This window comes from Salvia miltiorrhiza, chromosome 2 (genome assembly GCF_028751815.1).
Source record: "Salvia miltiorrhiza cultivar Shanhuang (shh) chromosome 2, IMPLAD_Smil_shh, whole genome shotgun sequence".
Classification (NCBI taxonomy): Eukaryota; Viridiplantae; Streptophyta; class Magnoliopsida; order Lamiales; family Lamiaceae; genus Salvia; species Salvia miltiorrhiza.
The window spans coordinates 1,717,283-1,729,892 of NC_080388.1; the positions used below are offsets into that span (position 1 = coordinate 1,717,283).

The 12,610-nt window shown below is 33.8% G+C and overlaps 1 long non-coding RNA gene across 1 annotated transcript; it reads right to left on the reverse strand.

The window, feature by feature from the left end:
* Nucleotides 1–6,431: 6,431 nt before the first annotated feature.
* On the reverse strand, nt 6,432–9,471 carry LOC131012545 (uncharacterized). The gene is made up of 3 exons (XR_009097369.1): nt 9,240–9,471; nt 7,318–7,384; nt 6,432–6,715 (listed from the first exon to the last, which is right to left on the reverse strand). It is a non-coding gene; the product is annotated as an uncharacterized LOC131012545 (long non-coding RNA).
* Between the last annotated feature and the right edge of the window lie 3,139 nt (nt 9,472–12,610).

The window sequence follows — 12,610 nt, forward strand, 5'->3', positions numbered from 1 at the left end:
GGATCTTACTCTACCCATCCTAACCCGTACATGTGATTCTCCATCTGTCTCTCTCCTCCCTTTCTTTTGGGACAAATTAATAGGCATAATTGTGCCAAGTGTACCTAATGAATGACACAATTGATACGAATTTACCCATTTGTACCAACTGTCTTATCATTCAATCTTTGGTCACATTTGGCACAAATGGACATAATTGTGCTAAGTGTACCTAATGAATGGTACAATTGACACGAATTTATTCATCTGTACCATCATAACTCGCGTGCTCCAATCCGAACCCGAAGCCCAACCTGCGTGCAAACATGAACTCGATCTGTCCTAATTAGGGGCAAACAGTCCTAAAACATAAAAAAAAATTATATTTTTTAAATAAAAAGTCAAATATTGAATTTCATTGCTCAATATTACTATCCCAAAAATTGAATCTTTATACAGTATGAGTACGAATTGGTTAGTATTTCAACTTAAATATTAATATGATATGATTCTTATTTCATCATGGTTTGAGAAACAGTTACAACTTCCAACTCCTAATAAAGACTGTGGAAACATCCAAGCTTTTAAAAGTCTTGGCCTAGATATAGAGATGATATTATTAATTTCGAATATGTGTGACGAATGAAAAGAATTGTTTCTTGTTTTTTATTGCAAATAAATACTTTTTTTGTTCATACAAAAAATATTTATTTAATAATGATAAAAAAATTTAATGAATTGATTGATTATGTTGTGTGTGTGGAATAAAAATCTTATTTTTATTATAATTTTAATTTGATTCATTTGATTAAATGGGAGGTCTAAAATGACAATATTGGTAAACGAGCGAGATAACAAAATGAAAAAAGTTAACTTATATAAATTTTTTAAAATTAGTGTGTAAAATGAGAATTGTTTAAAATTTTAATAATTTATAATGTTATTAACCCTTTATTTGTTTTATATAAATACAATTTGTAAGCTATTGACTATTGTTCGAAGCATAATTTTTTAAAAAATATACCATTAATATTTTTTTTGACCGCCAATTTCTTTAGTCTAAAAAAAAAAGCTTAAAGAAAGTAAATTTAATGGGGAGACAATTTTAGTGCAGATCTTGTTGGGAAAGAAGTCCCAAAAACTAGGTGTGGAACTTTGAATAAATGTTCATCAATGATTAATGGTATTTGCTGTTTGCCCATGTGAATTGCTTGTAATCTCTTCTATTTTATTTTCACAAGAAAAATTATGTGGGTACTATTTACAAATGCAACTTTTGGAGAAATATCGTATGTATATAAGTATAATCGACTTCAACATGAATTTTAATAAAAAGTTGTTTGTAGTAATAATAGTGGAGAAATAGTTCCACATTGAGAGTATTGTTAAATAGATAATGAGTAACTAGTGTAAATTAAAAGAGTAAAATTATAAAATTATATGTGGGGTAATGTCATTTTATGTGGAACACTATCATTTTTATTTTCAATAACTGTTATTTTTTTTATTCAAAATTATAAATCATCACTTTTATTTGAGATACTATCAAATGAGGCATTTTTCTTAATAACAACAACTTCAACCACCCAACCATCCAATCATTTCAATATTTAATTAATTTCTCTCTATTCCACATCACCAATATTCATTCCAACCCAACCAGACATATTTTGAGAGATTTATCAATGACCACTCCAATCATCCAACCACAATATTTTATAGGATTATTATATTTCTTTAAGTATTAAAATTACATATAATAAAAATAAAAAAATAAAATATATTTTAATAAAAAATGCTAAAATGTCAAAAAAATAAAAAATAAGCAATAAATAAAAATATCATTTTCAAGAAATCACAAACTAAATTAATAACATAGCAATACGAAATTACAAACAACCATAAATATGTGAAGAAGAAAATGAAATTTTAGTGTGTGCACAAATATAATAAATGAGGTCTCTATTTATAGAGAAATTAAAATTATGAATTTTAATATATATATATATATATATAATATTAAAATTTTATCTTAATATCTAAATTAAAAATATCCAACCAATAAAATAACGCCACGTCATCAAAATTTTATCACAAAAACTATGAGACCACCGGTCTCATTTTGGTTCCCAGCAGACCGTGGTTGGTCGAGTTGAGATGAATCAATCCAATTTTTCATTTTTTTAATTCTCTTTAATGATGTGGCAGGTCGACCTTGGACAATGAGATCGTTGTTATACTCGGTCTTACAAATATCTCTTATTTACAAAAAATTACCTTTAATTAAATTTCAACCACACATTTTTATATAGTGGTCACACCCTTTCTCCACTACATTGAAAACACCATCCATTTTATTAAAATTTTGTGTTAAAAAAGTGTACTCTATTTTTCTTCATAAAAATTGTTATTGCTACTCATATTTAACGGGTCGTGGTGGGTCGGATATCGAATCGGGTATGATCTGCGCATACCATTAGGATGTCGCACGTGCGAGTTTTTGAATCACTAATATATATATTAGTGATTCAAAAACTCGCACGTGCGACATCCTAATGGTATAGAGAGAGAGAGAGAGAGAGAGAGAGAGAGAGAGAGAGATAGAGCGATAGTAAGGTTCAATGGAGAATGTTGAAAGAAAGGAGAAACAATCTCAACCATTAAAATAGCTCAATCAAACGGTCAATAATTAAGAATAAATCTTGTGTTCAGATTTTGATGAACATATAATTGTGATGAACATGTCAATAATTTTTTATGAACAAACGTATTTGTTGAAAATCTCGTACTCCAGGATTCGATCCCCAAACGTTCAACAAAATTATTAGTATGTTCATAAAAAATTATTGACATGTTCAACGTTTCAAAATTTGGCAAAAAATATAATTTTTTCATAGAAACTAACACTATATATAGGGTGGGGTTCTAGAGAGAACTACATTATTTGTGAGAACGTGAGAACCATCAAATCTAATGCATCCACCGTAAAAGTTAATGCATTCGCTGTTAAAATTAATACACTAAAAAAAATTGCTCCCTTCAAGATTCGAACACAGGATTTGCCTTCATCCAACAAGATGATGCATCCACAGTAGATCTTGATGATCGAATTGCTGAAAATTGTTCTTTCTTGAACCTCTCCCTATATATATAGCGCTTTTGAAATAACCATTTTGAGAAGAAAACACAAAATTTGGCCACTAATTGAAAACATACAAAATCTTGCCATTTATTACATGTAAAGACTGTTTTACCCTTAATTGGGGTGGACCGGATTCGGGTCAAATTCGGGTTTGCGCACGGATTAATGCCATATGTGCCAACCGAAAAAAAAAATCTAAGTAAATTGGTACTTTTGGCACTACTAGTGTCATAGTGCCATGCACGAATGGTACTAGTGACCATAAGAGAGAATATATGACACTAATGACACTAATATGGCCATAAGTACCATTTGTGCAACACTACATAAGAGAGAGCATATGGCACTAATGGCACTAATATGACCATAAGTACCATTCGTGCAACACCCTAAATGGAGAATCTAAACTCTAAATGGGGAATCTAAACCCTAAATGGATAATCTAAACCCTACAGGGAAGTGTTCAAAATGGTCATATAACTGTACCCATCTAAATAATATCAGCACACATGTATATAACACTAATGACACTAATATGACCATAAGTACTATTTGTGCAGCACTACATAAGACAGAGTAAATGGCATTAATGGCACTAATAGTGCCATGTGTCCCTAACCCACGTGCACATTCAAATCTGGTCCGCCCTAATTAAGGGCAAAACAGTCCTAAAACGTAAAAAATGACCAGATTTTGTGTTTTTTTTAATTAGTAACCAAATATTGTGTTTACTTCTTCAAAATGGCCATGCGAGTATATTATATATATATATATATATATATATATATATATATATATATATATATAGAGAGAGAGAGAGAGAGAGAGAGAGAGAGAGAGAAAACATCAATAGAGAATGTTAAATGTAGAGAGAATGGAGAATGAATCGCTGACCGTTCCGAATATGCCAATAATTTTATTGAATTTTACTGATTAGGCCAACAATTTTACTGAAAGGCATTTCCGCCTGGGTTCAAATGCTGGATGAGGTGTGTTTTATGAGTATATGCCTGTTCATGCGGTCTCTTGATTCATATTCGAAAATTCTCCATTGAACCTAACTAATATATATATGTGGGGTTGGGTTCTAGACTTCTTATGAGATTGTTATTTTTCGTGAGATATGAGACTAATGAATAAGTCATATATAGTGATGAATAAAGCAGTTTATACCGTTGAATAACGATATTCAAAAAATTAATAAAATTTTCGCTCCCTCTAGAATTCGAACCCATATAAAAATGTTTTCCCTCCAAATAAATATCAGCCATAGGATATATTAAATCAACACTTACAAATTAATTATTATAAGATCTCACCATATATGGGGGATCTTATTGGAACCATTCTATATATATATATATATATATATATATATATATATATATATATATATAGAGAGAGAGAGAGAGAGAGAGAGAGAGAGAGAGAGAAATGCAAATATTGTTAAAAGTGAGAAACAATCACATCCTCTCAATTAACATAATCTAACGGTATATGATAAATCCTAAATCAAGTGTCCAAATTTTAATGAACAGACGTATTTGTTGAAAATCTCGCACTCTAGGATTCGAACCCCAAACCAAAATTCTTGTTCAATAAAATTATTGGTATGTTTATCAAAATTATTGATTTGTTCAACATTTCACAATTTTGCAAAATATTTAATTTCTCAATCGAACTTAACCCTATATATGTGTGTGTGTATATATATATATATATATATATATATATATATATATATATATAGGGTAGTGCTATTCAATGGTCTTCCCTTAGTCTATAATATAAGACTAAATCAACACCCTCTATTAAATAAATCCAACGGCTGGATTACCGTTTCTAATGGGCTGTGTAATTCATCCCATTAAATATAATATTCAGCAGAAATGGTGTCGTAAGGGTATTATAAGAATTGGATTTTGACCTTCCATATCTTTGATTTGTTTCATTCCGATTCTCAAGCAGCAAAAAAATAGGAAAGTGAAGATTTGCCATGATTACAACTCATTATTTTCAAGGGAGTTACACGCTTTTCAATTAATTGATTCCTACCTAATAATTCATCCGAATGAAATGATGTGTGTGAATTAAAACTTGAAGTAAAATATTATGTATCTACACAAAAAATTTAATATCTTCTGGAAAAAAAAATTTAAGTTCATTCCACCCAAAGCAAAGCAAGACCGCCGAAGGAGGAGTAGGGTTTTTCTTCATCAATTGTGCGAAAATATCGATTGCCATGGGACGAACTAAAGCTACTACACCAGGTGAGATGCGAATCTGTTCTATAATGATTAGATTTGAAAAGTTTGAGGTTTCCATAAACTTTTTTGTATTTGGGTTTATTTGCTTTCCCTACATACTTTTGTAAAATTCAATTTTCGTATTGATTGTGGGGTTTTGAAGTATTGTGTGGTACCTATATGTGTTTTTTAGGTGCATAGATCCGATAGCACGTGTTGTAAAATTTAATATTTTTTGGGGTTTGAGATGGATAGATCTAGTAGAAGAAATGCATAATTTTTTTATTTATATTTTTTTTGTGGTCCCTTTTTGTGTTTTTAGTTTTTTCTGGTTTAGTTTTTTTGATTTTTTTTTTCCAATGGATTTTGGCTGTTTAGGAGATTATGAAGGGACAGTCTACACACATCGTAAAGCTTCGAAAGTCAAAGAACGTGGAGAAACGGCGACAGGACCTGGTGTGAGGATGCGTGGCAGATATGCGCAGGGCGGCATTGACGACGTCCAGCTGAACTGGAGTGGTGAGCGGAGCGTAGCGGCGTTGCTGGAAGCGGCTTGAAGAGCAAGCCACACTCTGCGCAGCTTTTAATTGGGGCGAGGGGGCGGCGCACGATGATGAATGCCTGATTGCATGAATTGTTTGTAGTTTATGCATGAATTATTTGTTCTAGCATCAACTGGGTCGATGAGGCGGTGCACTGTGATGAGTTTGGAGTGCAATGCAGAAATTGTAATATGCTTGTATTGGATGAATGATATACTGAATTTTATGAGTATAGTGTATGAATAATATTTGAGGATAGAGTGAATACCGTTTTTGGTTCGCACATCAAGCTTGCAACAAGAATTGTACCTTTTTGTGTGCTGAATGATTTACTTTGTGGATTTGAATATGCAACGATTGTTGTATGAATTTTAAATATGTATGTTCTTATTATATGCTAAGTAAAAAAAACGTATTGTCACAGCCCGCCTTAACTAAGGATAGTTAAGCCGAGTGATCTACGACTAGGGATGGGGTTAAAGAATAAGGGGAAGAAAGGGGCGTCATTTGAAACCGTAAATCTTACTCAACTTAAGAAAAATCGTCGTATTTACTCATTAATACTCTTTTGAACAGTCTATGAAAGACAACATAAAACTTAATTAATATCATTAATCAAGTTATACATCATATGAAACCATTCTCTTAAGACTCAAAGTATGACATAACATACTATAACATCAACAACATCTTGCAGCGGAAAGTAGCTAGACATATGTATGAAGACATATTCTAGACAGGTTAACTATTTATTAACAACCCTGGAGACTCCGCTCATTGCAGCACCATCATCACATCAGCTCAACCTGCACATTTAGAAAACATATGCAGGGCTGAGTACAAAAGCACTCAGTGGGCACGTATGCCTAGGTATAAAAATACATGCTTCAAAACTGTAAATTGTCATGCCATCATAATCAGTACAGCAAGGGAGTTTTTCGCTAAAAATGCCCAAGCTTACTAAGTTCATTTGTGATTCTTAAAGTTCGTCTGATCAGACTAAGTTCTTTTGTAATCTATCATATCTGGAACTTTGTGCCGGAGAGGTGGCCACCTCTCACGGTCACTTGACCGGCCAACCCGCTAGATGACTCACGGTCACTGGTGTACACTAGCCCTGGCAGGATAGCTATCAACTGCTCAGGACCCGAATTCGATTTCATCATTGGCAAAGCCAAAGCAGATAGATATCATACTAAAATTGAAACATTTTATGGCAAGACAATACTTGAAATAACTTTAACTCAAAGATTTTGTCATGAAATAACTTGCTTGAATGTAACATTTAAACTCATTTGATATATATGAAACTGAAATTAACAGTTAGATCATCTCATGCATTCATTCGTATAAGAGGCCTACGATACGTAGGGGATCTCTATATACGTATAGTAAAAGTAATGCCCACCTCGTTGTGTCTCTGTATCAATGAGTAACGTCACTCTCTCCCTCAAGTCGTTACTTCCCAAAAGGACCTTCATTGTTATGAAGAATTGGTGAGAAGTTATAAAAGAAACCTCGATTAATAATCTAATCTCTTTTATGAAACATTAGTATCTCTAATGTTCATCTCTCTTGATTGTTAATCAATATAACAATTATTATCTCTCGTCATTACTCATTAATTATAACATCCTTATGTTATAATTAACAGCACTTCAATTAAAAGAAATATTTAACACATCGAAAAGTCCACTTTCTTAGCAGATCTATTCGCTCTCATCTCGTCTAATTAACCAATTAGAAAGTTAAACTTTCCATTAGGCATGTATTTGAGTCACGGGTCAACAAGAATTGACTATGCTCAAATCCTAATTTCACTAAAAATTTCGGCATGACCCATTCATATAAAATGTCAGCCACGAGATTTCATCGCGTGAATCTCACTACGTGAACTCGTCTCTCGACTCAAAACTTAACATCTTGACATCTTTTCAACGCAAACCAAACAATTCAAAATCATCAAAACTCTTTATCAGTAAACTATCATTTATACTCGACACCAATTGTTCGAGTGTCAGATACCAACATTTATGTGCGTTAATCATAACTCTCACAACTCACACCATTTAGTCATATCGTATCATCCATCAAAACAAATATAATCAAATTGTTTTCTAGAAAGTTTTGCTGTTTTTGTGTCATCTTTAAAAATTCATAACAACCAACTCAATCATCATAAACTCTCATACCAATTGATCTCAAAACCTTCATGAAGTGTAGTTCAATCTAAAAATGGTAGTTAACCAAAAAGGTTAAAGGTTTTTGGAGATATTGCTCTTTTAGTGCAGGCTGTCAAAGATTGACAGTTTCTGCCAATTTTGTTTAGGCCATTAGAAACCAAGTCACACCTTAATAAAATTCCATCAAATTTAATCAGCCAAAACTAAAGGTATCCTTGAAGATTTGGTTAAAATTTCACAAGAGAAAACGTTCATATGATCTGCCAAATAAACAATGAAACTCATACACTTTTACTGTTGGAAAAATATGACAGCAGAACAGGGCATTTTTGAAATAATAAACTGCTCTGTTTCAGAGGTCATAAAAATCGAAATCTTATGTTTTTAGAAAAGTATTGAAGTCTAGTTTCGTTTAAAAAAAAAATGGTGATGCAAAATCCTTCATGGATTAATAGATATAAACGTTTTTGTGAAGTCTACCAATAGTTGACAGATTCTGTCAAGGATTTTTCAAAATATCTTTAAAATAGCAAACATCATCCAAAAGACATGAAATTTTGCAGCAACGAAATACACATATCATAGATAAACATACTAAAATTTCAGAGCCATCAAGCAATGAAAACTCATCGAAACATAAGCTTGAAACTGCTGTAAAATTTTGACAGAATTCCAGTTTTAATTTCGTTCAACAATTATCATCCATAAATTGTAAATCAATTAGCATGCTCATGTGATATCGTAGAACACATATACGCAATAATATTCATTATGCAACGTCTCTAACTTCACGAATTTAAATAATCATACTCTAAAAATTTATACAATTTTCGTGCTTGGAAAAATACGAATTTAATATATATCGATTCTAGCATACCCCTAAGCACAAATATCAAGTCAAAACGATCAAACAAAAATCGAAAGACAAGCTAATATGTGAAAAACGTGGCTGCCCTCATGGGTTTCATAGCTACGGTTCGTTCCGTTCTTACTCCCTTCATTAAACATGCTCAACATCTACCCAAGAACAACATACTAAAATTTCACGACGATCCGACGTCGTTTCAAAATAAAGTCGAGAATCGACGTTTTTCGACGTCGACGAAAATCGAAAAGAAAACCATCAAAACGTAGGTAGAGATCTTACCTACTTAGATACGTGATCGAAAAGATGATCGGCGTTCATCTCGGTGCTCAAATCGGAGCTCAAAAGCTTGAGCTCAAGCTAAAAAATGGTATATGCGTGAATGGTGTGTGTGTTTTAGGTGTTAGTGTGTGTGAGTTGTGTGTGGGCTGAAAATCAACGTGAGTTAAGAGTGTTTGACTGAACTTGGGCGGTTGGGGGGTGGTTTTGGTGGGGTAGGGTTAGATATTTAGTCGTTAAATATCTCGTCTCGTCTCGTCTCGTCTCGTTTTAACGACTAACAACCCATACTCTTCGTTACTCGCCCTCTCAACCTCTACTCACTTTCATTACACTCGTAATTCCATATAAATATAGAAAACGCAAGCTCGTTCTCGAAATTCTGATAAACGAGCTCGGTTCGTTTATCGAGAAATCCCGGTTTACTATTCACTCGTCGTCCAAAAATAAAAACTTTCATTATTGGACTCGTATCGAAAAACTAAGAATATTTCTCGACGACGTGCACGTAAGATTTTGAAAGTCGACAAAAAGACGAAATAGCCGTATTTTACTATTCATCGTCAAAAAGTCAAAAATTTCAAAAACGTCTTAACGGACTCAGATTTCACTTCCGAGTTCACCGTTCTCATTCAAATAATTATCTAGAATTATTTGAATACTCAAACTCAAATACGGATATAAAATCCCACATCATTCTCACATCATCAAAAGAACATCTCAACATTTTTAAAATATAACAACAAAACTTCATATAACTCTTCATCTCTTTACAAAGTAAATCAAACAAGGGATCTAAACCCTAATTACTCAAACTCAAGAAATTAAACACGTCATCAAAAGCCCGGGTATTACATACCCTCCCCCTTAAAATAAATTTCGTCCCGAAATTTGTACCTCTTGTAAATGTTTCGGGTACTTCTCTCACATCTTATCCTCAAGCTCTCTTTCCACTTTTTTCTAACTATCATATCTCCATTGGACCTTATCCAATGCAATCGACTTATTACTCAATTGCCGAATTTTATGATCTAGCATCATCTGAGGTCTCTCTTCATAACTCAAGTCTGGTTCTAAGATCATTTCTTCTTAGTAAACCACATGGTTTGAGTCGAAAATATATATCCTCTCAATTGTGACACGTGAAACGCGTTATGCACATTTCCAAAGCTAGGTGGCAAAGCTAACCTATACGCTATTGGACCTATCTTTTGCAATGTCTCGTAAGGACTTATAACTCTGGGTCTAAGCTGTCCTTTAACTCCAAATCTATTCATCCCCTTTGAGGGTGAAACCTTCAAGAAAACTTCGTCTCCTATCTCGATACTTTGTCTCACATCTTATAGGCAAACTCAATTAGTGGCAACACATTCTCCCGATGTACTCCTCTATCAAGGATAGTAGTTCTTATCATATCTTCTATCGTTTGCTATGCTAAAATTCATCCTTGTACCCAACTCTTTCTGTAACTCATCCATAAACGTGATGATTTTTTTTTTTTTTGGATCTCTCTCTGAGGTGATCTACACCGGTACTCAAAGCAATCTTATAATCTCACGAACGTACAATTGTGCTAACTTATCTGGTCCATACGCGATTAGGATCGGTATGAAATGTGCAGATTTTGTTAGTCGATCTACAATCACCCAAATTGCTGTATTTTCTCTTTGACTTTTGGGTAAAGCTGTCACAAAATCCATCGTTATGTGATCCCATTTCTACTCGGGAATCTCCAACGGTTTTAACTTCCCATAGGGTCGTTGGTGTAATGCTTTCACTTGCTGACAAGCTAAGCATCGCTCTACAAACAAAGCTATGTCTCGTTTCATTCCGTCCCACAAAAATCTCTTTTTTTTTTCCACAACCTGATACATCTGTGTGCCTCCTGGGTGGGCGGTGTAAGGCGTGTCATGAGTCTCACTCATGATCGTATTCTTAAGTTCATCATCGCGGGGAATGCATCTTCTCCCCTCAAATAAGATAGCATTGTCTGATTTTTTTTTTTTTTTTTTTTTTGTAACTCTTGAGATCTCCTGCTCTTATCCTTTCTCGTAACTTGTTCATTGTCTCATCTTTCCTTGTGCTTCAATCACCATTTTCCTCAAACTAGGCATCGTCTCAACAATACTCGCTATCGTCCCTGGTGGTTTTATCATCTCTATCCTCATCTTGTCAAAGTCCTTTATAAGCTCATCCTCTCTCGTGAGAAGACATCCTAACTTTGACGAGACTTTTCGGCTCAATGCATCGGCTACTACATTGGCCTTGCTAGGGTGATAATTAATGTCGCAGTTAACATCCTTTACTAATTCGAGCCATCTCATTTGCCTCATGTTAATATCCTTATGCTTGAAAAAGTATTTCAAAGTTTTGTGGTCCGTGAAAATCTCACATCTAACTCCGTAGAGATGATGTCTCCAAAATTTTTTTTTTTTTTTTGGGCATGCACAACGGCTGCAAGCTCTAAATCATGCATTGGATAATTTATCTCGTGGGATCTAAGTTGTCGTGATGCATAGACTATAACTCTTCCTTCTTGCATCAAAACACATCCTAGCCCATTCTTTGACGCATCTGTGTAGATGGTATACTCTTTATCCATTTCCGGGACTAGCAGCACTGGTGCTGTAGTCAATTTCCTTTAAGCTCTTAAAAACTCTCTTTACACTCCTCTTTCCAATTGTACTTAACTTCTTTTCTCGGTCTTGCTATCATGGAAAATCCTTTAATAACCCTCTGATAGTATCCTGCTAAACCTAAAAAGTTGCGAATCTCGTTAGGCGTAGTTGGTGATCTCCACTCATGTACAACTTGTACCTTGACGGGGTCAACTTTAATTCTTTCGGATGATACAATATGTCCTAGAAAAGTTACTTCGTTCAACCAAAACTCGCACTTGGTGAATTTGGCAAAAAAAACTTCTCAACTCTTAGCGTTTCCAACATCGTTCTCAAATGTTTTGGCGCTCCTGCTCATTCTTCGAATAGATGAGAATATCATCTATGAAAACTAGGATAAATTTATCCAGTTATTGATGGAACACTCGATTCATGTGATCCATGAAAACTACTGGTGCCTTCGTCAAACCGAATGGCATAACTATGAACTCATAGTGCTCATACCTCATTTGAAAAGCTGTCTTAGGTGTATCCTCCTGTCAAAATTTGAACTAGTGGTATTATGATCTCAAGTCAACTTTCAAGAAAAACTCGCTCCTCGTAATTGATCAAACAAGTCATCTATCCTCGGCAAAGGATATTTGTTCTTGAGTGTCAATTTATTCAGCTCTCGATAATCTATGCACATTCTCAACGTGTCATCCTTCTTTTGACAAAAAGACTGGTGCTCCCCACGGGGATACACGACGTCTAATA